Source organism: Somniosus microcephalus, chromosome 1 (genome assembly GCF_052327205.1).
Source record: "Somniosus microcephalus isolate GS21.2 chromosome 1, FLI_Smic_1.0, whole genome shotgun sequence".
Taxonomy (NCBI): domain Eukaryota; kingdom Metazoa; phylum Chordata; class Chondrichthyes; order Squaliformes; family Somniosidae; genus Somniosus; species Somniosus microcephalus.
The window spans coordinates 31262442-31289054 of NC_140987.1; the positions used below are offsets into that span (position 1 = coordinate 31262442).

The following is a 26613-nucleotide window of genomic DNA, read 5'->3' on the forward strand; positions in this document are numbered from 1 at the left end:
ACCTTCATTTTCATCTACCTCGACGACATCCTCATCGCCAGCGATAGCAAGGAAGAGCACATCGGCCATTTACGTGCCCTCTTTTCTCGCCTCAGCCAGTTCGGCCTGCAGCGGATCGATTTTTTGGGACACCGCATAATATCAGACGGCGCGGTCCCCTTACTGACGAAGGTGGAGGCGGTTACCGCTTTCCCGCGCCCACAGGCCATCAGGGCCCTGCAAGAGTTCCTCGGGATGGTCAGCTTCTATCACCGTTTTGTCCCTAAGGCAGCTCTGCTTATGCAGCCTTTGTACGAGGCCCTCAAGGGTAAGTCTGGTAAAGATCCAATCAGCTGGACAGCTGAGATGGTCCAAGCTTTCGTCAACACAAAGAGCGCGTTGGCGAACGCAACCATGCTGGCGCACCCACTTCCAGGTACCACCATCACCCTTACCACGGATGCATCGGACTACGCCATCGGCACAGTGCAGGAGCAGTGGGTCAATGGCACGTGGCAACTGCTGGCATTTTTCAGCCGTCAGCTATGAAGGAATGAATGCAAATACAGCACCTTTGATCAGGAGTTGCTGGCCCTTTTCCTAGCCATCCGCCATTTCTGGTTTTTATTAGAAGGACGTCACTTCACGGCTTTTGTCGACTACAAGCCACTGACTTTCGCCATGGCTAAAACCACCGAACCATGGTCGGCTCGTCAACAACGTCATCTGAAATTTATTTCTGAATTTACCACGGACATTCAACATGTGTCTGGTAAAGACAACCTGGTAGCAGATTGCCTCTACCGCGCGCCGGTCAATGCGGTTCATCTGGGGATTGACTACGCCCTCATGGCTGCAGATCAGGCCACGGACCCAGAGGTCCAGTCATACAGAACTGTCCAATCCAGTTTCCAAGTGGCCGACGTCAGTTTCCAGGCTGCAGGCACCACGCTCCTCTGCGACATCTCCATGGGCGTTCCCCGACCTATCGTGCCAGTCGCATGGCGCCGGAAAGTGTTTGACGCCATACACGGGCTATCACACCCGGGTATGAAGGCTTCACAATGGCTCATGTCGGCGAAATTCGTATGGAAGGGTATGCACCTCGACGTCCGTGACTGGGCCAACACCTGCGTTGTTTGCCAGAAGGCCAAGGTCCATCGTCATGTCAAAGCTCCAGTGGCTACGTTTGCTGTCCCAGAGCGCCGTTTCGACCACGTGCACGTGGACCTGGTGGGACCGCTTCCGCCTTCCCACGGTTATACTCATCTCCTTACCATGGTGGACCGCACCACTAGGTGGCCAGAGGCAATTCTTTTGGTTTCCACCACATCGGCAGACGTCGCTAGAGCCTTCATCTCATGTTGGGTTGCTCCTTTCGGGGTACCAGCGGACATCTCTTCCGATCGGGGGCCACAATTTTCCTCGGAGCTCTGGAACGCTGTAGCTCAGGGGCTCGGCACCAAACTTCATCGCACCACCGCCTATCATCCACAGGCGAACGGCCTTTGCGAGCGATTCCACAGGTCGCTTAAAGCCGCCCTACGGGCCAGTCTTCAAGGTGCAGGATGGGTGGACAGACTCCCATGGGTCCTTTTGGGTTTGCGAACGGCGCCCAAAGAAGACCTGCAATCGTCCTCGGCGGAGCTGGTTTATGGCCAGCCTCTCTGCGTTCCAGGTGATTTTCTACCTTCCCCTGCGGAGCCATGGTCCGCCTCTCAACAACTCGTCAGCCACCGGGAAGCGGACAGATGCTTCGCTCCGGTGCCTACATCAAATCACAGCCTGCAGAGCTCCCACGTGCCGGCTGAGCTGAAGAGTGCCAAGTACGTCTTTATCCACCACGACGCTCACCGGGATCAACTCAAGCCCCCTTACACGGGTCCATTCCGCGTCATCGAATCGGGAGACAAATCCTTTGCGGTCGACATCAGAGGGAAGCCGGGTCATATTTCAGTGGACCGGTTGAAGCCAGCTCATTTGGACCTGGATCGCCCAGTCGTCACCGCTGAAACGTGGTCGACCGCCCGCAGCCGCCGTACCGGACCAACCTCAGCTGCCCGCCAATTCGACCACAACCGCCGCGCCAGCTCAACCACAGCCGCCCGACAACTCGACCACCGTCCATCAGCTTCCTCTGCCAGGTTATCGAAGTCACACAGACAGACTGGTCAGGCCTCCTCAACGTCTCACTTTTACTGTTAAAGACAATTCTGGGGGGGCGCATGTGGCGGAGCCACCAAAGGACTCAGATCGTTTGTACATAATTCCTTTAACAGTATGTTAGCCACAACCGGTGTCTGTATCTTTATCTGTACTGTATAACTGAGCAGAGCGTGGTCACTTTAACAGCGCGGTCAAAACGTGAGACGTCATGCCGTTCATCACATGATCCCTGACTGACGGGAAGTACGTGATGACGTCAGCCGGGGAACGGCCCCAGCAGTCCTCGTGGAGCCTCTGAAGAGAGCAGACCTGTATTCGACGTTGTCCTGCAGTTTCTTGTTAAATCCTGTTTGTTTCATTAAAGTTCGTTTGATTGATTGCCTGAGCAGAACTCAGTCTTTTCGTTAGGAACTCCCGTTCCTACAGCACCACCATTCCTGGCCAGAATGGAGATGATTGGGTAAAAAGGAAAAGAGAAAAAAGCACCTTTCATGACCACCGGATGTCGCAAAGCTCGTTACAGCCAATTAAGTACTTTTTTTGAAGCGTAGTCACTGTTGTAATGTGGGAAATGCAGCAGTCAATCTGCGCACAGCAAGCTCCCACAAACAGCAATGTGATAATGACCCAGGTAACCTGTTTTAGTGATGGTAATTGAGGGATAAATATTGGCCCAAGGACACCGGGGATGCCTCCCCTGCTCTTCTAATAGTATTGTAGGATCTATTACGTCTACCCGAGAGAGAACAGACAGGACCTTGGTAATTCCCCCTTCAAACAGGCCTGGAGTCTGCCCTGCTAGAAGTGACTGGGATTGATTTTTTGCATATCATTTGTATTATGTAACTATCCCCCACTCACTGCATCTTGCTGGAGACATCACCCTGCTTTTATCGGGAGACGTTGCTGTAGTTTTGGTCATGAGCTCTGTATGCTGCAGTTCCTAGAGACTCTTTTTAAATAGACACTGTAAATAGACTTTGTTTGCTTTGCTGTTTGCTTTGTTTGCTGAAAAATAGACTGTTTGCTGTGAGTTGCTGCCTGAAAGGGTGGTAGAGGCAGGAACCCTCACAATATTCAAGAAGCATTTAGATGAGCACTTGAAACGCCATAGCATACAAGGCTACAGACCGAGTGCTGGAAAATGGGATTAGAATAGACAGGGCTTGATTGCCGGCGCGGACACGATGGGCTGAAGGGCCTCTTTTTGTGCTGTATAACTCTATGACTCTAACTATGACTGAGTTCCGCCCCACCTCATCTCCAACTGATTGGCTGACACAGTGGTGTCAATAGACACCGTTGTTTGCTCTGGAGATTAGTCAGTATACATGGGCTTTGGTTTAGGTACAAATTGAAAATTAGGTGCTAATTCAAAGTTAGCTGACGCATAAAGCATACGAGACTGAGACAATGTGGAAATAGCCAGGCATTTCCATCACACACAATGGCCCAGAAATTCGGGTCAGGGGCTTCCCGCGGGTGCAAGCCCCCGACCTACACTTACCTAGCGCGCCAGCAGTTGACCTCTTGGCCTGCGTGGAATTCCTCTCCGAGGCCTGTCCCAGAGGCCGGCGTGCTATGCTGGCATGTCCCAGGGGCGTAGTTAGTGCGATGCATCCCCTGGGATCACGTGAGCAACAGGCAGCCAATCGGAGCAGGGAATGCTCCATTCATAAGTCTTGACAGATAGACCTGTCAAAACGTATAAATGCTGAGGCTGTAAAACTGTACTTTACCTTCAAATAATTTTTTTTTTAAATCACACTTTGTAAATCTATATATATAAATCGGTACTTCTGTCTGTCATTCTGTCATTCTGTCATTCTGTCTGTCATTCTGTCATTCTGTCTGTCATCGCGTGTGCGTCTGGCGGGCTATGCGCTCGAAGGTTACAGGGCGTACCTACGCGCGCGTTACCTCCAAAGAAAGCTTACGCTTCCGAGACGGTTTTAAGCGTATTTACGTTTCGGCCGGGCTAAAATCGCGCCCGCGGTATCCCAAAAACCTTCAACATTCCGCTCATTAGCATCTCATTATCCGCTCATTAGTGACAGAGTGACCTCGAGGTCGACCAATCGTACGGTGGCTTGCTGCCGCGTGCGGCCGGGCCCTCCTACGGTCGAGTGACGGGACGATTGACCAATCCTACGCTTTGGTGACCTGACGGTCGACCAATCGGTGCGTGTGTGGGCGGGCCTTATCGCTCTGAACCGAGGTGAGTCGCCGCCATCTTGCTTCTATTCTTTTTCCTGCTTTCTGCGTCTTTCTTTTCAAATGTACATTTCCACCAAAATAAAATCGAATTTATTAAATTGTTTTTAAAAAAATCACTCATTTGTAAACCTAACCTGAACATTCTTTTTCCTACCTTTCCCCGTTTTTTTCTTAGGCCTCAAAGCCTGCGCCTTTCTTGCCCAGCCAGGCCCGAGCTAGGTGATTGCGCTTCTGCTAAGCTCCTCAAACACCCCCCCCCGCCGTGTCACGTTACCCAGGGCAACGGCGTCAGCCACGAGGGTCAGGGTGCGCGCGCAGCAGGAGCAGGTGAGACGCGGCGTCTCTGTTCCGCGCTCGGCGGGGGGGGGCGGGGCTCGGCCGCCGGCCGTCTCTCAGAGCCGCAATCGGGCTCGGCGGGGGGGGCGGGGCTCGGCCGCCGGCCGTCTCTCAGAGCCGCAATCGGCCTCGGCCGGGAGGGGGTCGTGGTTCGGCCGCCGGCCGCCTCTCAGAGCCGCAATCGGGCTCGGCCGGGGGGGGGCGGGGCTCGGCCGTCTCTCAGAGCCGCAATTGGGCTCGGCCGGGGGGGGCGGGGCTCGGCCGCCGGCCTTCTCTCAGAGCCGCAATCGGGCTCGGCCGGGGGGGGTGCGGGGCTCGGCCGCCGGCCTTCTCTCAGAGCCGCAATCGGGCTCGGCCGGGGGGGGGGGCGGGGCTCGGAGAGCGGGGCTCTCGGCCTGGGCCCCGCCCCCCCGCCCCCCCCTTCCGCCCCCCCTTGCCCACCCGCCCCCCCCTCCGCCCCCCTCCCCCGCCGCCTTCCCCTTCCGCCCCCCCTCCCCCCGCCGCCTTCCCCTTCCCGCCCCCCCTTCCCCCCCGCCGCCCCCCTTCCCCCCCGCCCCCCCGCCCCTTCCTTCCCTCCCTCCCTTCCCCCCCTCCCTTTCCCCCCCTCCCCTTCCCCCCCTCCCTCCCCCCCTCCCTTCCCCCCCGCCCCTTCCCACCCCGCCCTCCCTTCCCCCTCCCCCCGCCCTCCCTCCCCCCCTCCCCCCCGCCCTCCCTTCCCCCCCCGCCCTCCCTTCCCCCCCGCCCTCCCTTCCTTCCCCCCCCCGCCACCCTCCCTCCCCCCCCGCCAGTCGCTCTCTCTCTCTCTCTTCCAACAACAACATGCCCTCGAAAAAGCTTCGGCACCGCCGGGCACTTCAGCTAGTAAACTATAAATGACATTAAATAACTATTTTAAACAAAAATTTAAATTTTTGAAAAAAATAATTTTATAAAAAAACAGGGCTAAAAATAAACGTAGCTTGCTTTAAAGTATTTAAAAGTAAAAAACCTGTGGAAAAAATGTTATAATTTTAAATAATTGACCACTTACCTTTGAAAATGAAGTCCTTACGGCTGCTTTTTACATTTCTAAAATGTACAGACTTACCCGCACGTTAAAACCTGTAAAAAAAAAAGGAAGTTCAACGCGCACGCGCAGACTCCCGCACGCACGCGTTCGACCTCTGAACCCCTTGGTTCAGAGGATCGTAAGTGCCGGTTTCCCGCGCATGCGTAGTGCATGCAAGATTCCGGCACTTCCATTGGGTCCAAGCATGAGTACTCCGTCCGTACTCACGCGTTGGGACCCGAATTTCTGGGCCAATACTTCACAATATTATACTTTTATTCAGGGATGTTTAGACAACTCAGCATCTCAGTCGCCTTCAGACTGTTTAAGTACAGAATTCTCTCACGATTTTAGTTCTGGCTGCAGACCTGAGCTCCATGCAAATTTGCATCATCCATTCATTATGTAAATCTACAAAAAGACTTTCACCCAAAGGACCTGATATTTATCAGGTCATGTAAGAAATACATTTTAAAAAGGGCATTTTAATTACTTATGGACCGATTTTTTCCTTGATTGTTTCTAAATATTGTACTTTCAGTAACTTGCTGTGTCTCAACGTCTCTTTATTATTCAACCTGAAAGTAAACTTGTTCATCATATTCAGCCAGCACAGCTTTCACTATTGAATTTCCTCCTTTAAGACGCTCCTTAAAACCTACCTCTTTGACCAAGCTATTGGTCACCTTTTCTTTTATTCGTTTTTATGGGATGTGGGCGTCGCTGGCAAGGCCAGCATTTATTACCCATCCCTAATTGACCTTGAGAAGGTGGTGGTGAGCCGCCTTCTTGAACCGCTGCAGTCTGTGTGGTGAAGGTACTCCCACAGTGCTGTTAGGCAGGGAGTTCCAGGATTTTGACCCAGCGACGATGAAGGATCGACGATATACTTCTAAGTCAGGATGATGTGTGACTTGGAGGGGAACTTGGAGGTGGTGGTGTTCCCATGCGCCTGTTGCACTTGTCCTTCTAGGTGAAAGAGGTCGCGGATTTGGGAGGTTCTGCCGAAGAAGCCTTGGCGAGTTGCTGTAGTGCATCTTGTAGGTGGTACACACTGCAGCCACGGTGCGCCGGTGGTGGAGGGAGTGAATGTTTAAGGTGGTAGAGGGGGTGCCAATCAAGCTGGCTGATATGTACTGGATGGTGTCGAGCTTCTTGAGTGTTGTTGGAGCTGCACTCATCCAGGCAAGTGGAGAGTGTTCCATCACAGTCCTTACTTGTGCCTTGTAGATGGTGGAAAGGCTTTGGGGAGTCAGGAGGTGAGACACTCACCGCAGAATACCTAGCCTCTTACCTGCTCTTGTTGCCACAGTATTTATGTGGCTGGTCCAGTTAAGTTTCTGGTCAATGGTGACCCTCAAGATATTGATGGTGGGGCATTCGGCAATGGTAATGCCATTGAAAGTCAAGCGGCGGTGTTTAGACTCTTGCTTGTTGGAGATAGTCATTGCCTGGCACTTCTGTGGCGCGAATGTTACCTGCCACTTATCAACCCAAGCCTGAACATCGTCCAGGTCTTGTTGCATGCGGGCATGCACTGTGCAGTCATCAGCGAACATCCCCATTTCTGACCTTATGTTGGAGGGAAGGTCATTGATGAAGCAGCTGGAGATGGTTGGGCCTAGGACACTGCCCTGAGGAACTCCTGCAGCGATGTCCTGGGGCTGTGATGATTTGACAGGGGACTTCCTACCATCATCGACAGAGCCATGGTCCGCGGCTGCCCAGCTTGCCCGTCACCAAGAGGCTGCCTGCTGTTTCACACCGGTGCCCGCTTTGAACCACGAACTGCAGAGGTCACATGTTTCTACAGTCCTTCATAAGGTTGAATACGTTTTATTCGCCATGACGCACGTAAGGATCCACTCACGACCAACACATTTCGGTCGACTGCTTGGGGCCAGCACCTTTGGACCTCGCCCACCACGTCGAGATAGCACAGCCGCCAAGACAGGGTCGGACTCCCATCGTCGTTATGGCAGACCAAGTGCGACCGCCCGCCAGCCGCCCAGCAACCTCCGCCTTGAGACTACAGGAGTCGTTCGGACAGGCTCGTCAGACCACCTCACCGTTTGACTTTGACCGTTAAAGCGAATTCTGGGGGGGCGCATGTGGCGGTACCACTGAGTTAATCTAGCTAATTGTATATAATTCCCTTTAACGATGTTCTAACACCAGCCTAAACCTCTACCATTCTGTTAGGCATTACTGGGTTTTGTATACAGAGGTTGCATGTACGGGACGTGGCCCCTTTAAGAGCGCGGGTAAACACGATGACGTCACGTCGCAAACCACATGACTGCCCAAATGCGGGTAAACGCGATGACGTCACGTCGCCAACCACGTGATTGCCCAAGCGCAGGAAAACGCGGGCAAACGCGATGATGTCACGACGCAAACCAAGGGACTGCCTAGTCAGTCCTCGTGGCATCCCCGTCGGGTAAAGACCTGCTCCATGGCTCTTCTGCGTCGATCTCTGTTGTTTCACACCGGTGCCCAGTAATGCCTAACAGAATGGTACAGGCTCATGTTGATTGAGGGATAAATATTGGCCATTGCACCGGGAAGAACTCCCCTGCTCTTCTTCGAAATAGTGCCATGGGATCTTTTACATCCACCTGAGAGAGCAGACGGGGCCTCGGTTTAATGTCGCATCCGAAAGACGGCACCTCAGACAGTGCAGCACTCCCTCAGCACCGCACTGGAGTGTCAGCCTAGGTTTTTGTGCACAAGTTTCTGGAGTGGGACTCCTTGTGATGATTGGATGTGATGGAGAAGTATGGGTAATAGGGCTTGTTGCCCTTCTCTACTATCTCTGAATTGAGCCAAACTATATAGTTTTATTGTAACAGTGCACCTGCAAGAAATAGATAAGAGTTTAGTATCAGTAAAATATTGGGTAGACAAGCAGCAGTACACGCACTTGAATGGTGTAAGCCGTGGATTAGTGGGTAGCACTCTCTTCTCTGAGTCAGAAGGTTGTGGGTTCATGTCCCAATCCAGAGACTTAATGTGGGTTCATGTCCCAATCCAGAGACTTAAGCATGTAATCTAGGCTGCCGCTCCAGTGCAGTACTGAGGGAGTGCTGCACTGTCGGAAGTGCCGTCTTTTGGCTGAGACGTTAAACCGAGGCCCCGTCTGCTCTCTCAAGGTGGGCGTAAAAGATCCCATGGCACTATCAGTAGACGAGCGGGGGAGTTTTCCCCGGTGTCCTGGTCATACTTATCGCGCAACAAACATTATTAAAGCAGATTATCTGGTCATTATCACATTGCTGTTTGTGGGAGCTTGCTGTGCACAAATTGGCTGCTGCGTTTCCTACATTACAACAATGACTGCACTTCAAAAGTAATTCATTGGCTGTAAAGCGCTTTGGGATGTCCTGAGGTTATGAAAGGGTCTATATAAATGCAAGTTGACGTAATAAAACTCACTACGCACTTGGTTCGAGTATAAAGCAAGGCTTTAATCAACTTGTTTCAAAACATGGAGGTCTAGTTGTACTTCACTAGTTCCTGTCTTACAAAATGTCCCTGGGCAAGCTGGGCCCACGCCCGAGTATTTATACTCCTTGGACGGCGCCACCAGCTGGCCGGCCAGCGTTATTTCATGAGTCGTTTCTTCATGATGATGAGATTTATAACACAAGTCTTTCTTTTTTTCCTGAGAGAATAGAACAGGTGCTTTTCTCATGGAGCCAAGGCTGCTCTCCTGGGGCTGCACCACAACACTGCTGCTGCTCTGTGCGAGAACAGAGTGCAGGAGTGACGTGAGTCTCAAGAAGCGCCTGTCAACACTGGACCACCCCCTACCCCGAGCAAAGGTGGCAGCGGTCTGAGCTTCCATGGCAGCTGCCTTATCTCGAGTGGGGAAAGGATCTGCAGATGGCCTTGGGCTTCACCGGTCTGCGGCCTCGGGTCGTGGGTGACCTTGTCCTGCAAGAAAAAAAGGGATCTTTGGAATCCAACAAGAGGGCCAAAATGACTTGTGCTTTTAACGTGACTTTCCTACTTGTCATAGAGTCATAGAGTCATAGAGTTATACAGCACGGATAGAGGCCCTTCGGCCCATCGTGTCCGCGCCGGCCATCACGCCCTGTCTAATCTAATCCCATATTCCAGCATTTGGTCCGTAGCCTTGTATGCTATGGCATTTCAAGTGCTCATCCAAATGCTTCTTGAATGTTGTGAGGGTTCCAGCCTCCACAACCCTTTCAGGCAGTGAGTTCCAGACTCCAACCACCCTCTGGGTGAAAAAGTTCTTTCTCAAATCCCCTCTAAACCTCCCGCCCTTTACCTTGAATCTATGCCCCCTAGTTATTGACCCTTCTACTAAGGGAAAAAGCTCCTTAGTATCCATCCTATCAATGCCCCTCATAATTTTGTACACCTCAATCATGTCCCCCCTCAGCCTCCTCTGCTCCAAGGAAAACAAACCCAATCTGCCCAGTCTCTCTTCATAGCTGAAGCGTTCCAGCCCTGGTAGCATCCTGGTGAATCTCCTCTGCACCCTCTCCAAAGCTATCACATTCTTCCTGTAGTGTGGCGACCACAACTGCACACAGTATTCCAGCTGTGGCCTAACCAGTGTTTTATACAGCTCCATCATAACCTCCTTGCTCTTATATTCTATGCCTCGGCTAATGAAGGCAAGTATCCCATATGCCTTTTTTACTACCTTATCCACCTGTTCCGCCACCTTCAGGGATCTGTGTACTTGCACACCCAGATCCCTCTGACCCTTCGTCTTGCCTAGGGTCTTACCATTCATTGTGTATTCCCTTGCCTTGTTAGTCCCCCCAAAGTGCATCACCTCGCACTTTTCCGGGTTAAATTCCATATGCCACTGTTCCGCCCATCTGACCAACCCATCTATATCGTCCTGCAGACTGAGATTACCCTCCTCGCTATTTACCACCCTACCAATTTTTGTATCATCCGCGAACTTACTGATCATACCTTTTACATTCATATCCAAGTCATTAATGTAGACCATAAACAGCAAGGGACCCAGCACCGATCCCTGTGGTACCCCACTGGCCACAGGCTTCCAGTCACAAAAACAACCTTCGACCATCACCCTCTGCCTTCTGCCACTAAGCCAGTTTTGTATCCAACGTGCCAAGGCACCCTGGATTCCATGGGCTCTTACCTTCTTGACCAGTCTCCTGTGCGGGACTTTATCGAAGGCCTTACTGAAATCCATGTATACCACATCCACTGCGTTACCCTCATCCACACACCTAGTCACCCCCTCAAAAAATTCAATCAAATTAGTCAGACATGATCTTCCCTTGACAAAGCCATGTTGACTATCCCTGATTAATCCTTGCCTCTCCAAGTGGAGACTAATTTTGTCCCTCAGAATTTTTTCCAATAATTTTCCCACCACTGATGTTGGGCTCACTGGCCTGTAGTTCCCCGGTTTTTCCCTACTCCCCTTCTTGAATAATGGAACTACATTAGCGGTTCTCCAGTCCTCTGGCACATCCCCTGTGGCCAGAGAGGTTCTGAATATGTGTGTTAGAGCCCCCGCAATCTCTTCCTTTGCCTCACACAGCAGCCTGGGATACATTTTGTCCGGGCCTGGGGATTTATCCATTTTTAGGCCTGCTAAAACCGCCAACACCTCCTCCCTCTCGATGTTAATATGTTCGAACATATCACAGTCCCCCCGCCCTATTTCTATGTCTACATCGTCCCTCTCCATAGTGAAAACAGATGCAAAAAATTCATTTAGAACCCCTCCTACATCTTCCGGCTCCACACACAGGTTTCCACTTTTGTCCCTAATGGGCCCTATTTTTTCCCTAGTTATCCTCTTACCCTTAATATACTTATAAAACATCTTAGGATTTTCCTTTATTTTGCTCGCCAGTGTTATTTCATGGCCCCTCCTTGATCTCCTAATTTCTTTTTTAAGTATCCCCCTGCACTTTTTGTACTCCTCTAGGGCTTCCTCCGTCTTTAGCCTTTTGTATCTGCCAAAAGCCCTCCTTTTTTTTCTAATCCATTCTCGTATATCCCCTGACATCCAAGGTTCCCTGTGGTTTTTGGAACCACCCTTGACCTTTACGGGAACATGTTGCCATTGTATGATCTCAATCTCCCTTCTGAAAGCCTCCCATTGCTCCGATGCGGATTTTCCTATAAGTAGCTGATCCCAGTCCATTTTGGCCAGATCCTGCCTTATCCTATTAAAATCGGCCTTCCCCCAATTTAGAACCTTTATTTCCGGCCCATCCCTGTCCTTTTCCATGACCACCTTAAATCTCACCATATTATGGTCACTGTCACCAAAGTGCTCACCTACTAGCACTTCTTCCACTTGGCCGGCCACATTCCCTAGAATTAGGTCCAGTACCGCCCCCTCTCTTGTAGGACCTTCTACATGCTGGCTCAAAAAGCTCTCCTGGATGCACTTTAAGAATTCTACACCCTCTGTGCCTTTCACACTCTGACTATCCCAGTTAATATTGGGGAAGTTGAAATCCCCCATTACTATTACCCTATTATTTGCACATTTCTCTGAGATTTGCCTACATATCACAGAAATCACAGAAATCACAGAAACCACACAGTGCAGATAGAGGCCATTTCGGCCCATCGAGCCTGCACTGACACATATCCCACCCGATCCCCGTAACCCCTACACCAACACATATCCCACCCTATCCCCGTAACCCCACGTATTTAATCCCCCTAACACTAAGGGTCAATTTATCATAGCCAATCAACCTAACCCGCACATCTTTGGACTGTGGGAGGAAACCGGAGCACCCGGAGTAAACCCACGCAAACACGGGGAGAATGTGCAAACTCCACACAGACAGTTCCTCTATCTCTCCCTGACTGTTTGGAGGCCTATAGTACGCTCCCAGCAAAGTGCTTGCCCCCTTCTTGTTTTTAAGCTCCACCCATATGGCCTCATTAGAGGAACCTGCTAATATGCCATTTAGGGCAGAGATGAGGAGGAATTTCTTCACCCAGAGAGTGGTGAACCTGTGGAATTCTCTGTCACAGAAGGCAGTAGAGGCCAATTCATTAAATATATTCAAGAAGGAGTTGGATACATTTCTTAAGGCTAAAGGGATCAAGGGATAAGGGGAGAAGACAGGGTACTGAATTTGGATGATCAGCCATGATCGCATTGAATGGCAGAGCAGGCTTGAGGGGCCGAATGGCCTACTCCTATCTTCTATGTTTCTATGTTTCCTATCACACCTCCCATGTCACACTTCCTCCGTCACGCTTTCATCCTCACATGTTGCAGATGACATCCCTGCGGTTGTAAAGCAGCCTATCCCCCGACTCACTGTCAGCACTACCGCAGGGCAGCTACCGTCGTAAGAGACAGAACTCAGCTCGTTTGTCAAGAAACTAAAAGTGAAGCTACCTACAAAGTGCTCGTCTCACTAGTAAAAGCTGAGCTCCTTTCTCCAGCCGACAAAAGTAAACGTACAATAAATATTATAAATCGCACTGTCACTCCCAGCTAATTAAGATTCAGCGTGGGCGTCCTGAGATGACCTCTCGGCTGTTAGAAGCAGGACTGTCAACAGCTGGTTTCACAGCTGCACGCAACGCACAACACTTCCACCAAATTGGCTGTCAACTACGAAAATGCAGTGTGTCTTTGTTTTAATGATTTATGTTACTGCTATCACTTTCTACATTCGTGTTGCAAATACGAGGCGCAGAAAAGCAAAATGCGACCTTTTCTGTTTTATTTATGTGTTTTCTTTCTGGCCAAGATTAAAAAGAAATATGAATTAGTGTGCAAATCGGAATGACAGATCTGACTGACCAACAACAACTTGTATTTATACAGCGCCTTTAACGTAGTAAAACATCCCAAGGCACTTCACAGGAGTATTATAAGACAGAAAAATTTTGACACCGAGCCACATAAGGAGAAATTAGGGCAGGTGACCAAAAGCTTGGTCAAGGAGGTAGGTTTTTAAGGAGCGTCTTAAAGGAGGAAAGAGAGGTAGAGAGGTGGAAAGGGAGGGAACTCCAGAGCTTAGGGCCCAGGCAAGAGAAGGCACGGCCACCAATGGTTGAGCGATTATAATCAGGGATGCTCAAGAGGGCAGAATTAGAGGAGCGCAGATATCTCGGGGAGGTTGTGGGGCTGAAGGAGATTACAGAGATAGGGAGGGGCGAGGCCATGGAGGGATTGGAAAACAAGGATGAGAATTTTGAAATCGAGACGTTGCTTAACTGGGAACCAATGTAGGTCAGCGAGCACAGGGGTGATGGGTGAACGGGACTTGGTGCGAGTTCGGACACGGGCAGCAGAGTTTTGGATGACCTCAAGTTTACATAGGGTAGAAGGCGGGAGTCCAGCCAGGAGTGCTGATTAATGGATTAATGATAGAATCCCGAAGAATTCCAAAATAGGATGAGAGCAAAACAAGGTCATAAAAAAAGCGATGAAAAACCGAATCAGCTGCTATCCAAGGAACAGGCACTGCCTGGTCAACTGAAGACTATCCAACATGAAGCCGTTAGGGTCCTCAGCACCACAAGACACAAGGGTGAAAGGGCTGGTAAAAGGCCCAGACCCAGAATGCGGAGAAAACTACCTTGAATAATAAAAAGAGACAAGGGGGGAAAAATTAGGTTGACTTACGCCAGAGGGTGCTAACGGTGCACAACTCCCATAGCTCCCAGGCACAGCACCGCTAACACTTCCCGCGAAATTCAGCCGGAGCTCAGAGGCGACAGTAACCGGTAGCTGGGCGATGCACACGACGATGATGTCACAATCTCCGGGCGAAGGAGATCGGGGCGCAACGCCATACCACCGCTGCAAACCTCCCGTCGAATATCGCGGGAGGTGATAATCTCGCCGCGCCCGGTCGGTAAGTGATTACCGCCCCGTTATTGCTCCCCGGAGGCGTTACCAGGAGGCACAAAGGTACCCAATTTCTCTCCCAAAGAACTTACATTTATGAAGTGCTTTCCCATCCTCAGGACATCCCAAAGCGCTTTGCAGCCAATGAAGTACTTTTGAACTGTGGTCACTAGTGTAATGTTGACAAATGCGGCAGCCAATTTGCCCAGGGTAAGGTCCCACAAACAGCAATGAGATAACTGAGCCAATGATCTGTTTTGGCGGTGTTATTTGAGGGATATATGTTACTCAGGATACTGGGGAGAACTCGCCTGCTCTCGGGCAGACCTCGGTTTAACATCTCATCTGAAAGACAGCTTCTCCAATAGTGCATCACTCCCTCAGGACTGCATTGTCGTGTCTGTAAAGTTTGCGCCTCAATAATACATGGACTTCGGGAGAACAGTTTAACAGGTACTTTACTGAACAGGAGGGCAACGTCAGACTGAAATACAGAAGCCTGCTAGGGCCTTTTATACAGGGGTGGTCACTGCCGGTACTGCAGTCTAAAACCAGTTATTCCCTTAAAGGTACATACACAACAATTCCTCCCCTTTTAGATAAACAGTACATAACATTCATTTAACAACTAAATAATAACTAATTACAATTACAATTTTCTCGGTACCATATACATCAACTGAAATAATCATTTATAAGTTCAGTCTTTGAGGAGGCTTCCTGATCCTGACTGGATAGCGCATTTCTCGAGTATCCTGTTCTTGCGGTGGAGTCGATTCTAGCTCATTGTCATTGGTTGGTTCGTCAGCTTCCAATACCACTGCTTCTGAGGTAGACGCAATCTGTACTTCGGGTTGATTACCAGGTGCACATGCTTGTGGTATAGGTTTGAATTGTTCCTGTGACTCTAGAATCTGGTCAGCATGGCGTCTCACGATGCTCTCTCCAACGACCACTGTGTACATTAGTGGTCCCTGCTGTGTGCATATCGTTCCTGGCTGCCATTTTTCTGTTCGGTAGTCACGGGCCAAGACTGGTTGCCCTATCTTGAAGCTCCTGGTTGGCTTCTCATTGATGTGCTGGAACTGCTTATCCTCAACATCTCGTCTTATGTTTGGTTTGAGCAAATCCAAGCGACATCTTAGCCTTCGGTTGAAAAACAGTACGGCTGGAGTTTGGTTGGTTACTGCATGTGTCGCATTCCGGTAAGCAAACAAGAAATTATCCACCTTGTGTTGTAGTGGTATGTCGTCATTATACATTGCCTTTATGACCTTTTTAAAGGTCTGAACAAACCTCTCAGCCAATCCATTTGTGGCTGGATGATATGGGGCAGATGTGTAATGTTTCACCCCATTATTCTTCAGGAACCTCCGGAAATCCTCAGACACAAACTGTGGCCCATTGTCGGAGCAAATCTGTTCTGGCAACCCATTCCTGGTGAAGATGGTCCTTAGGGCTGCAATAGTTTTCTCCGTGGTGGTGGAGGACATTTTAATGACCTCTGGCCATTTCGAATGGGCGTCCACAGCGATTAGAAACATTGAGTCCATAAATGGACCAGCAAAATCAATGTGTACCCATTGCCATGGAGATGAGGGCCACTCCCATGGATATAGCGGGGCCTGTGGTGGAGCGTTTTGGACCTTCTGGCATCCTGTGCATCTCTTGGTCATATCCTTGATTTCTTTATCGATTCCCGGCCACCACACAAACGCCCTGGCTAGGCTCTTCATTTTTACCCCTCCCAGATGAACCTCATGAAGCTCATTGAGCACTCTATCTCTCAACTTGGGTGGGATTACCACTCGGGATCCACACATCAAGGTCCCCCGGCACACTGACAGTTGTTCTGTCCTTGTCGAGAATGCTGGCAACAGTGAGTCGCCATATGCTGGCCATCACTTCACCATCAAATCATAGACCCGAGAGAGTGTCGGGTCATTTCGGGTTTCCTTCTCTATACTTGAGTTTGTAACAGGCAAACATTCGACTATGGTCGCATGGAATACCTCCACAGGGTCCACTGCAGGTGCTTCTTCCACCATAGGCAACGAGAGGCGTGACAGCCCATCAGCGTTTCCATGCTGTTTCGTACCCTTGTACTCTATGTCGTACTGATGTGCCCCTAGAAAAAGTGACCATCTTTGCAGCCGTTGCGCCGTCATCACCGGAACGTCCTTCTTTGCGTTAAAAATGGAGACCAGGGGCTGATGATCAGTCAATAGGGTGAATTTCTGCCCGTGCAGATAGTGATTGAATTTCTTCACCCCCCACACCAGGCTGAGGGCCACCCTGTCAATCTGGGCGTAGTTACGCTCGGCTGAGGTTAGCGAGCGCGATGCAAAGGCTATTGGCCTCTCTGAACCGTCACGGAATTTGTGTGACAGCACCGCTCCAATGCCGTAAGGTGACGCATCACATGCCAACCGAATCGGTAGTGTTGGGCTGTAGTGGGCCAATACTTCTTTTGAAGTGATTAGGCATTTACATTCCTGAAAGGCACGCTTACACTCATCACTCCATTTCCATGTTACTCCAGTTTGCAGCAGGGCGTTCAGTGGGTGCAGAATTGTAGATAAATTCGGCAAGAACTTATGGTAGTAGTTCACCAACCTGAGGAATGACCTCAGTTGCGACACATTTTCTGGTGCTGGAGCCTTGACTACAGCCTCAATCTTGTCCGGCGACTTATGCAACCCTTCCTCATCAATCATGTGGCCACAATACGAGATTTGTCTCCTGAAGAACTCGCATTTGGGGCGGTTGGCTCGTAGCCCATATTCCTGTAATTTCGTGAGCACCTGCTCCAGGTTGGCAAGGTGTTCACTGTCATTTTCGCCCGTAACCAGGATGTCGTCCAAATAACACTGGGTCCCCGGAATCCCTTGCAGGGCTTGTTCCATCGCCCTCTGCCAAATAGCCAGGGCTGATGCTACCCCGAATACCAGTCGATTGTACTGGTAAAGGCCTTTGTGAGTGTTTATCGTGAGGTATTTTCTAGATGCTTCTTCCACCTCCATTTGTAGATACGCTTGGGCCAGATCAATCTTTGTAAAACGTTTCCCTCCAGATAGTGAGGCGAAAATATCTTCTGTCCGCGGAAGTGGATATTGTACTGTGTGCAGGATTGGGTTCACAGTCACCTTGAAGTCCCCACAGATGCGAACCTTCTTCGGCTCCCCAGGCGTGCTGCTCAATGCTTTCTTCATTACAGGAACGATGGGTGTGGCCCACTCGCTCCAGTCCACCTTGGACAGCACACCTGAACGTTCCAGACTCTCCAGTTCAGCTTCAACGGCTGGGCGGATCGCGTATGGCACCGGTCTGGCCTTAAAAAATTTTGGGTTTGCGTTATCTTCTATCTTTATGGTTGCCTTTACTCCTTTTAGAGTCCCAAGTCCTTGTTGGAACACCTCTTCTGCGTCAGATAGAATTTGTGACAGACGTCCAGGTGCGACGTCATCATCCTTTTCGTCAGTCACAGTTAGCGCCTGAATGGAATGCCAATCCAATTGTATTTTTCTGATCCATTCACATCCCAATAATGGTGGTCCTCCATCTCGTAGCATATACATATATAGTTTCTGCGTTTCCTTGCCGTTATATTTAACTGGCACCCTTATTTTTCCTCTGGGGTAAACCTTTTGCCCCGTGTATGTCTTCAATACAATGGACGTGTCCTTTAAGGGTATGTGAGAATAGCCGCTCATAGTCTCGTCGATTCATGACAGTTAGGGCTGATCCTGTGTCCAATTCTATCTTTACTGGGGACCCTGCTATCGTGAAGGTGACCCAAATGGTTCGGTGATCCTCCTTTGTGATCACGTTGTGTAACTTCAGACAACTTAGTCTCCTGCTCCCGGAGTCCTTATCACTCTTCGGATCTTGTAAAGAAACTGTCAGTTTCTTTACTTTCCTGTACTGTTCCTTAGTAGTTCTTGTCATGCTGGTTTTCTTTCCCGACCTGCAGACTCTTGCTATATGTCCCATTTTTCTGCATTGCCTGCATATTTTGTCCTTAAACCAGCAGTCCTTCTGCTCATGGGTTGTTCTGCTGCAGCGATAGCACTTTTCTGCTCCACACGCCATTTCGTTAGCGCTGTATTCTTGTGGTTCCTGTTGTATTTCCGCAGCTCCCCGTGCTGCTGCTTCATAGGATACTGCCACGCTGAAAGCCTGTTCTAGCGTCAGGTCCTTTTTTGAAAGTAGTCGTTTCTGGGTTCCTTCACTCTGGAGCCCGCAGACAAACTTATCCCGTAAGGTGTCTGCCAGTCCTGCTCCGAACTGGCAGTGCTTCGATAACTTGCGTAGTTCCGTAAGATAGTCAGCATTGCTCTCATCTTTGTGCTGGTTTCTTTTATGGAACTTGAATCTTTCTGCTATCAGCAGTGGTGTAGGGCTTAGGTGTTCCTGTAAGATATTAACAATCTCCTCAAAACTTTTCTCCATTGGTTTAGCTGGGGTAATAAAATTCCGCAATAGGCCGTACGTACTCGCGCCCATCAGATTCAATAATACCGACGCCCTCTTTCCATCGGCCACCTCATTTGCCTTGCAGTACACTTCAATTCTTTCCACATATGTGGTCCAGTCTTCTACCTTGTTGTCGAAAGCAGTGATACTGCCACTTTTCGGCATCTTGGGTGATTTAAAATGGCGCCTCCCGCGCTTTTGCTTCTTCCCCAATGGAATAAAATGGCGCCTCCCGTGCTTTTGCTTCTTCCCCAATGGGATAAAATGGCGCCTCCCGCGCTTTTGCTTCTTCCCCTTGCTGCCACGCTGCTCCTAGCGTTCTACAGGGTAATGGCAGCGACCCGCGGCTTTGGCGCATCTCGCTTTCCTTCCCCTCGTTTATTTTCTCTCCGCTGCCCGGTTCTTGAGCACTGACCGCGCCCTGTGCGCTCCACCCTCTTGTTTTCTTTTCCCGGTGACGCTGCGCGGCCCGTTTTGTAGAGCCGCTCGATCGAGCTTGAGCCCGCCGCAGTCCGGAAGGGTCAGCGCACTACCTGCTACCAGCACCATTTGCTGGAACACCTTAACTGGGGAGCCAAGCACAGCTCTCCACAGTCTCTCCCGCAATTCTCCAAACACCGATGAATTCTTTGGGCGGTTGCCCGCGGTCGACGCCCGTTGCTCAGACTACGACCTCCAAGAAACCTCCTCTCAGGGCGAGATCCCCGTGAGATGATGCCACACTGCAGGTGAGTTCGAACTTACTCGTCGCCACTGTAAAGTCCGCGCCTCAATAATACATGGACTTAGGGAGAACAGTTTAACAGGTACTTTACTGAACAGGAGGGCAACATCAGACTGAAATACAGAAGCCTGCTAGGGCCTTTTATACAGGGGTGGTCACTGCCGGTACTGCAGTCTAAAACCAGTTATTCCCTTAAAGTGTCAGCCTAGATTTTGAGCTCAAGTCCCTAGTAGGGACTCGGGGAGCAAAATTATAGAGGCCTTAAAAAAAAAACTTGTTGCTCCATGAAAATACTGTGGCTACAAGAGCAGGTCAGAGGCTGGGTATTCTGCAGCGAGTGTCTCACCTCCTGACTCCCCAAAGCCTTTCCACCATCGACAATGCACAAGTCAGGAGTGTGATGGAATAATCTCCACTTGCCTGGATGAGTGCAGCTCCAACAACACTCAAGAAGCTCGACACCATCCAGGACAAAGCAGCCCGCTTGATTGGCACCCCATCCACCACTTTAAACATTCACTCCCTCCACCACCGGCGTACCGTGGCTGCAGTGTATACCATCTACAAGATGCACTGCAGCAACTCACCAAGGCTTCTGCGACAACACCTCCCAAACCCACGACCTCTTCCACCTAGAAGGACAAGGGCAGCAGGCGCATGGGAACACCACCAGCTCCAAGTTCCCCTCCAAGTCACATGCCATCCTGACTTGGAAGTATATCGGCCGATCCTTCATCGTCGCTGGGTCAAAATCCTGGAACTCCCTCCCTAACAGCACTGTGGGAGCACCTTCACCACACGGGCTGCAGCAGTTCAAGAAGGCGGCTCACCAACACCTTCTCAAGGGCAACTCGGGATGGGTAATAAATACTGCCCTTGCCAACGATGCTCATATCCTGCAAATGAATTTTTTAAAATTTGGGGTGACCAATGGGGTGGGCGCGGGGGCAAGGCAGTTGGAGGGAGGAGGTCATGTGATGAAACCAGCCAGAGTTGGCAACCCGAGTCCCTAGTGTAGGGCTTGAACCCATAACCTTCTGACTCAGAGGCAAGAGTGCTACCACTGAGCGAAGACTGACACTCTGACTATAAATGAAAAGAAAAGAAAATGCGATGGAGGTATCGGGCAATGCAGCAAAGACAATAAACTGAATCAGAACAGTGCTTCACAGCGAACAAGGTGAATAGCAATTCCAAATCCATATTATTTTGTAGCAAGCTTTCCCCCTTGGAGAGTTAATGAAACCTGCCAACTTATTTAAGATAACATTAGAATTACATGAGACTTCCACAGATAAACACAATTTGTTGCAAGTTCATTGCAGACGTTTATCCATCTCCTCGGTAAAGCGTATCAGCAAGTCCAGATTAGAAGGCGTGACGATGGTGTAGCTATACGAACTGAAATTTCAGTCTATTTCAGTCCAAATGGAAAAAAAACGGAATAGATACCCAAGGATGACACCAGGAACGAGAGGATACAACTGTATGAGAGACTAAGGCCGCATTTACTACCACTGTGCATCGGTGCAAAATTGTCAGTATAACTCAGAAGGCTACAGAGTGCACATAGAATCACAGAATGGTTACAGCGCGGAAGAAGGCCATTCGGCCCGACGAGCCCGTGCCGACTCTCAGCTAGTCCCACTCCCCTGCCCTTTCCCCGTAGCCCTGCAAATGTTTTTCCTTCAGATACTTATCCAGCTCCCCTTTGAAAGAAAAAATTGAATCTGCCTCCACCATCCTTTCAGGCTGTGCATTCTAGATCCTAATCACTCGCTGCATAAAAATGTTTTTTTCTTACGTCGCCTTTGGTTCTTCTGCCAATCACCTTAATCTGTGTCCTCTGGTTCTCAACCCTTCTGCCAATGGGGACAGTTTCCCTCTATCTAACCTGTCCAGACCCCTCATGATTTTGAACACCTCTATCAAATCTCCTCTCAATCTTCTCTGCTCCAAGGAGAACAACCCCAGTTTCTCCAGTCTATCAATGTAACTGAAGTCCCTCATTCCTGGAATCATTCTCGTAAATCTTTTCTGCACCCTCTCGAAGGCCTTCACATCCTTCCTAAAGTGTGGTGCCCAGAATTGGACACAGTACTCCAATTGGGGCCAAACCAGTGTTTTATACAGGTTCATCATAACTTCCACATTTTTGTACTCTATACCTCTATTTGTGAAGCCCAGGATCCCATAAGCCTTTTTAACTGCTTTCTCAACCTGCCCTGCCACCTTCAACGATTTATTCACACATACCCCCAGGTCTCTCTGTTCATACACCCCCTTTAGGATTGTACCATTTAGTTTATATGTCCTCTCCTCATTCTTTCTACCAAAATGCATCACTTCACACTTTTCTGCATTAAATTTAATCTGCCACATGTCTGCCCATTTCAACAGCCTGTCTATGTCTTCCTGAAGTCTATCACTCAATCCTCACTGTTCACTATACTTCCAAGTTTTTGGTCATCTACAAATTTTGAAATTATGCCCTGTACACCTTTCTCCAAGTCATTAATATATATCAAGAAAAGCAGTGGTCCTAGAACCGACCCCTGGGGAACACCACTGTGTACCTTCCTCCAGTCCGAAAAACAACCATTCACCACTACTCTGTTTCCTGTCACTTAGCCAATTTCATATCCAGGCTGCCACTGTCCCTTTTATTCCATGGGCTTCAATTTTGCTGGCAAGCCTATTATGTGGCACTTTGTCAAAAGCCTTTTGGAAATCCATGTACACTACATCCACCGAATTACCCTCATCAACCCTTTCTGTTACCTCATCAAAAAACTCGATCAAGTTGGTTAAACACGATTTGTCTTTAACAAATCTGTGCTGGCATTCCTTAATTTATCCACCCCTATCCAAGTGACTGTTGATTTTGTCCCTGATTATCATTTCTAAAAGCTTCCCCATTACCGAGGTTAAACTGACTGGCCTGTAGTTGCTGGGTTTATCTTTACACCCTTTTTCGAACAATGGTGTAACATTTGCAATTCTCCAGGCCTCTGGCTCCACCCCTGCATCTATGGAGGATTGGAATATTATGACCAGTACCTCCGCAATTTCTGCCCTCAATTCCTTCAGCATTCTAGGATGCATCACATCTGCTCCTGGTGATTTATCTACTTTAAGTACAGCCAGCCTTTCTAATACCTCTTCTTTATCAATTTTTATCCTATCAGTTGTCTCTACTACCTCCTCCTTTCTTCTTAGGCAATCCCTCGGAACTGAGGATGACTTGCTTCCACATTACAAATGAGCTCGCAGGTGGCTGATTAGTCCAATGCGGGACTTACAGTCTCTGTCACAGATGGGGCAGACGGTGGTTGAAGGGGCGGGTGGGTGGGTTGCTTTGGTTGACGTGTGCTCCTTGCGCTTGGCTTCCGCGTGCTCCCGGCGAAGAGACTCGAGGTGTTCGGTGCCTTCCCGGATGCTTCTCCTCCACTTTGTGCGGTCTTGGGCCAGGGATTTCCAGGTGTCGGTGGGGATGTTACACTTTTTCAAGGAGGCTTTGAGGGTGTCCTTAAAGCGTTTCCTCTGCCCACCTGGGGCTCTCTTGCCATGTCGGAGCTCCGAGTAGAGCATTTGTTTTGGGAGTCTTGTATCGGGCATGCGGACAATGTGACCCATCCATCGGAGCTGATTGAGCGTGGTCAGAGCTTCGTTGCTGGGGATGTTGGCCTGAGCAAGAACACTGATGTTGGTGCGCCTATCCTGCCAATGGATTTGCAGGATCTTGCGGAGGCAGCGTAGGTGGTACCTCTCCAGTGCTTTGAGGTGCCTGCTGTACATGGTCCATGTCTCTGAGGCATACAGCAGGGCAGGTATCACTGCTGCCCTGTAGACCATGAGCTTAGTGCCGGGTTTGTGGTCCTGGTCTTCAAACACTCTCTTCCTCAGGCGACCGAAGGCTGCACTGGCACACTGAAGGCGGTGTTGGACTTTGTCGTCGACGTCTGCCCTTGTTGACAGTAGGCTCCCGAGGTATGGAAAGTGGTCCACGTTGTCCAAGGCCTTGTCGTGGATTTTGATAATCGGGGGGGCAGCACTGTGTGGCGGGGGCAGGTTGGTAGAGGACCTTTGCCTTACGGATGTTTAGTGTAAGGTCCATGCTCTCGTATGCTTCGGTGAAGGTGTTGACGATGTTTATGGCAGCATCCTTTTCCTTGGTGAAGGCAGATACAAAGTACTCATTTAGTACCTCAGCCATACCCAATGCCTCCAGGTGTATGTCTCCTTTTTGGTCCCTAATCGACCTCACCCCTCCTCCTACTACCCTTTTACTGTTTATATGCCTAAAGACGACTTTTGGATTACCTTTTATGTTGGCTGTCATTCTATTCCCATATCCTCTCTTTGCCCCTCTTATTTTGTTTGTCCCTTCTCTGACCTTTCTATATTTAGCCTGATTCTCAGATGTATTCGCAACCTGACATCTGTCATATGCGCTCTTTTTCTGCTTCATCATAGTCTCTATCTGTTTCGTCATCCAGGGAGCTCGGATTTTAGTTGCCCTACCTTTCTCCCTTAAGGGAATGTACCTCAACTCTACCTGAACTATTTCATCTTTAAAGGCAGCCCATTGTTCTGCTGCAGTTTGCCTGCCAATGTTTGATTCCAGTTTACCCGGGCCAGATCCGTTCTCACCCCATCGAAATTGGCCTTCCCCCCAGTTAAGCATTTTTAAAGGTTTGGCATCCTTAAGGGGGGGCTGACTATAAATCGAGTCTTATAAGCTAAATTCACCAGAGCAAATAAGTTTAAAGAGGGCAATCTGAAAGAAGTGTTCAAAATTATGGAGGAATGTGAGATGGTAAATGAGTGAAGGATCTACAGAGCAGCAGTGATACCCGCCCTGCTTTATGCCTCAGAGACATGGACCATGTACAGCAGGCACCTCAAAACACTGGAGAGGTACCACCTCCGCAAGATCCTGCAAATCCACTGGCAGGATAGGTGCACCAACGTCAGTGTTCTCGCTCAGGCCAACATCCCCAGCATCAAAGCTTTGACCACGCTCGATCAGCTCCGATGGACGGGTCACATTGTCCGCATGCCCAATACGAGACTCCCAAAACAAGCGCTCTACTCGGAGCTCCGACATGGCAAGAGAGCCCCAGGTGGGCAGAAGAAACGCTTCAATGACACCCTCATAGCCTCCTTGAAAAAGTGCAACATCCCCACCGACACCTGGGAATCCCTGGCCCAAGACCGCACAAAGAGGAGGAGAAGCATCCGGGAAGGCGCCGAACACCTTGAGTCTCTTCGCCGGGAGCAAGCGGAAGCCAAGCACAGGCAGTGCAAGGAGCACACGTCAACCCAAGCACCCCACCCACCCACCCACCCCTTCAACCACCGTCTGCCCCACCTGTGACAGAGACTGTAGGTCCCGCATTGGACTAATCAGCCACCTGAGAACTCATTTTTAATGTGGAAGCAAGTCATCCTCGGTTCCGAGGGACTGCCTGAGAAGGAAGAAGAAGAAGGATTACTTGTCCCTGGTTGGAGTATAAGCTCAGGATTATTACTAAAAGCATAAAGGGGGTGGTTAGAGGGATTTTTTTCATGCAAAGACTTATTAGAATATGGAATGCATCATATAAGTGGCTATTGAAGCCAAATCAGTCACAGCATTAAAGAGGAAATCACATGAACACTTGAGGAAACAAAATATTGAAGGGCATAGGCAAAGGGACTTACAGTAGATAGTTCCAATGTGGAGATAGCAGTGGCTCAGGCATGGCAGAATAGAATCCTTCTGCATTACAAAATCAGTAATTCTATGAGGGTTTTTGACAGATCAATTGTTAATTTTAAATCTGAGATTGATAGATTTTTGTTAACCAAAGCTATCAAGGGATATGGGGCAAAGGCAAAGTGTATGGAGTTAGGTTGCAGATCAGCCATGATCTTATTGAATGGCGGAACAGGCTCGAGGGGCTAAATGGCCTCCTCCTGTTCCTGTATTCCTGTGACAGTTAGGGAAAAATTGTTTCCATTGGCGGGAAGGTCGGTAAACAGGGAACACAAATTTAAGATAATTGACAAAAGAACCAGAGGGGAGATGAGGAGAATTTTTTTTTAATGCCGTGAGTTGTTATGATCAGGAATGCGCTGCCTGAAAGGGAGGTGGAAGCAGATTCAATTGTAACTTTTTAAAGGGAATTGTGTATATGCATGAAGGGGAAAACAATTGCACTGCAATGGGGGACTGTATCTGAAAATTAATATTCCAAAAGCTCATTGCTAAACCACACAAATCATCAATCTTGACACTATAATGACTTGTCTCAACTTCTATGAAGAAAATGATTGGCTCTAGCATTGTCTAATCTCACAACAAGCATTGAAATTTTCCAGTGTGTTCTTACCTCTGGCATGTTTCATGTGTTGTTTTCCATTATTAAATATATGCTCACCTATGTATTCTAATCATTATGAGGGAAGAGAGCCGCAGGTTTAGAAACAAAGAGTTCTGTACGTGTTCGTGAAACAGCAAATGGTGAGCTATGGATTATTGATGTGGCTGCTAACGTGAATCACACTGGCTCTCTGCATGTACATTATCGCAAAAACGAATCACTTGTTGGAGTGACACAGACCATAATCCATTCTTTAACTTCTCAGATTTGATTTGATTCATTCACGGGATGTGTCGCTGGCATTTATTGCCCATCCCTAATTGCCCTTGAGAAGGTGGTGAGCCGCCACCTTGAATACAACTGAGTGGCTTGTGAGGCCATTTCAGAGGCGCAGTTAAGAGTTAACCACATTGCTGTGGGTCTGGAGTCAACATATAGG

At 49.4% G+C, this 26613-nt stretch overlaps 1 protein-coding gene across 1 annotated transcript in view; it reads left to right on the forward strand.

Annotated features, from left to right (window-relative positions):
• Window positions 1-26613, forward strand: part of LOC147124013 (polypeptide N-acetylgalactosaminyltransferase-like 6) — a 184186-nt gene that overhangs the window by 31246 nt on the left and 126327 nt on the right. The window lies entirely within an intron of this gene.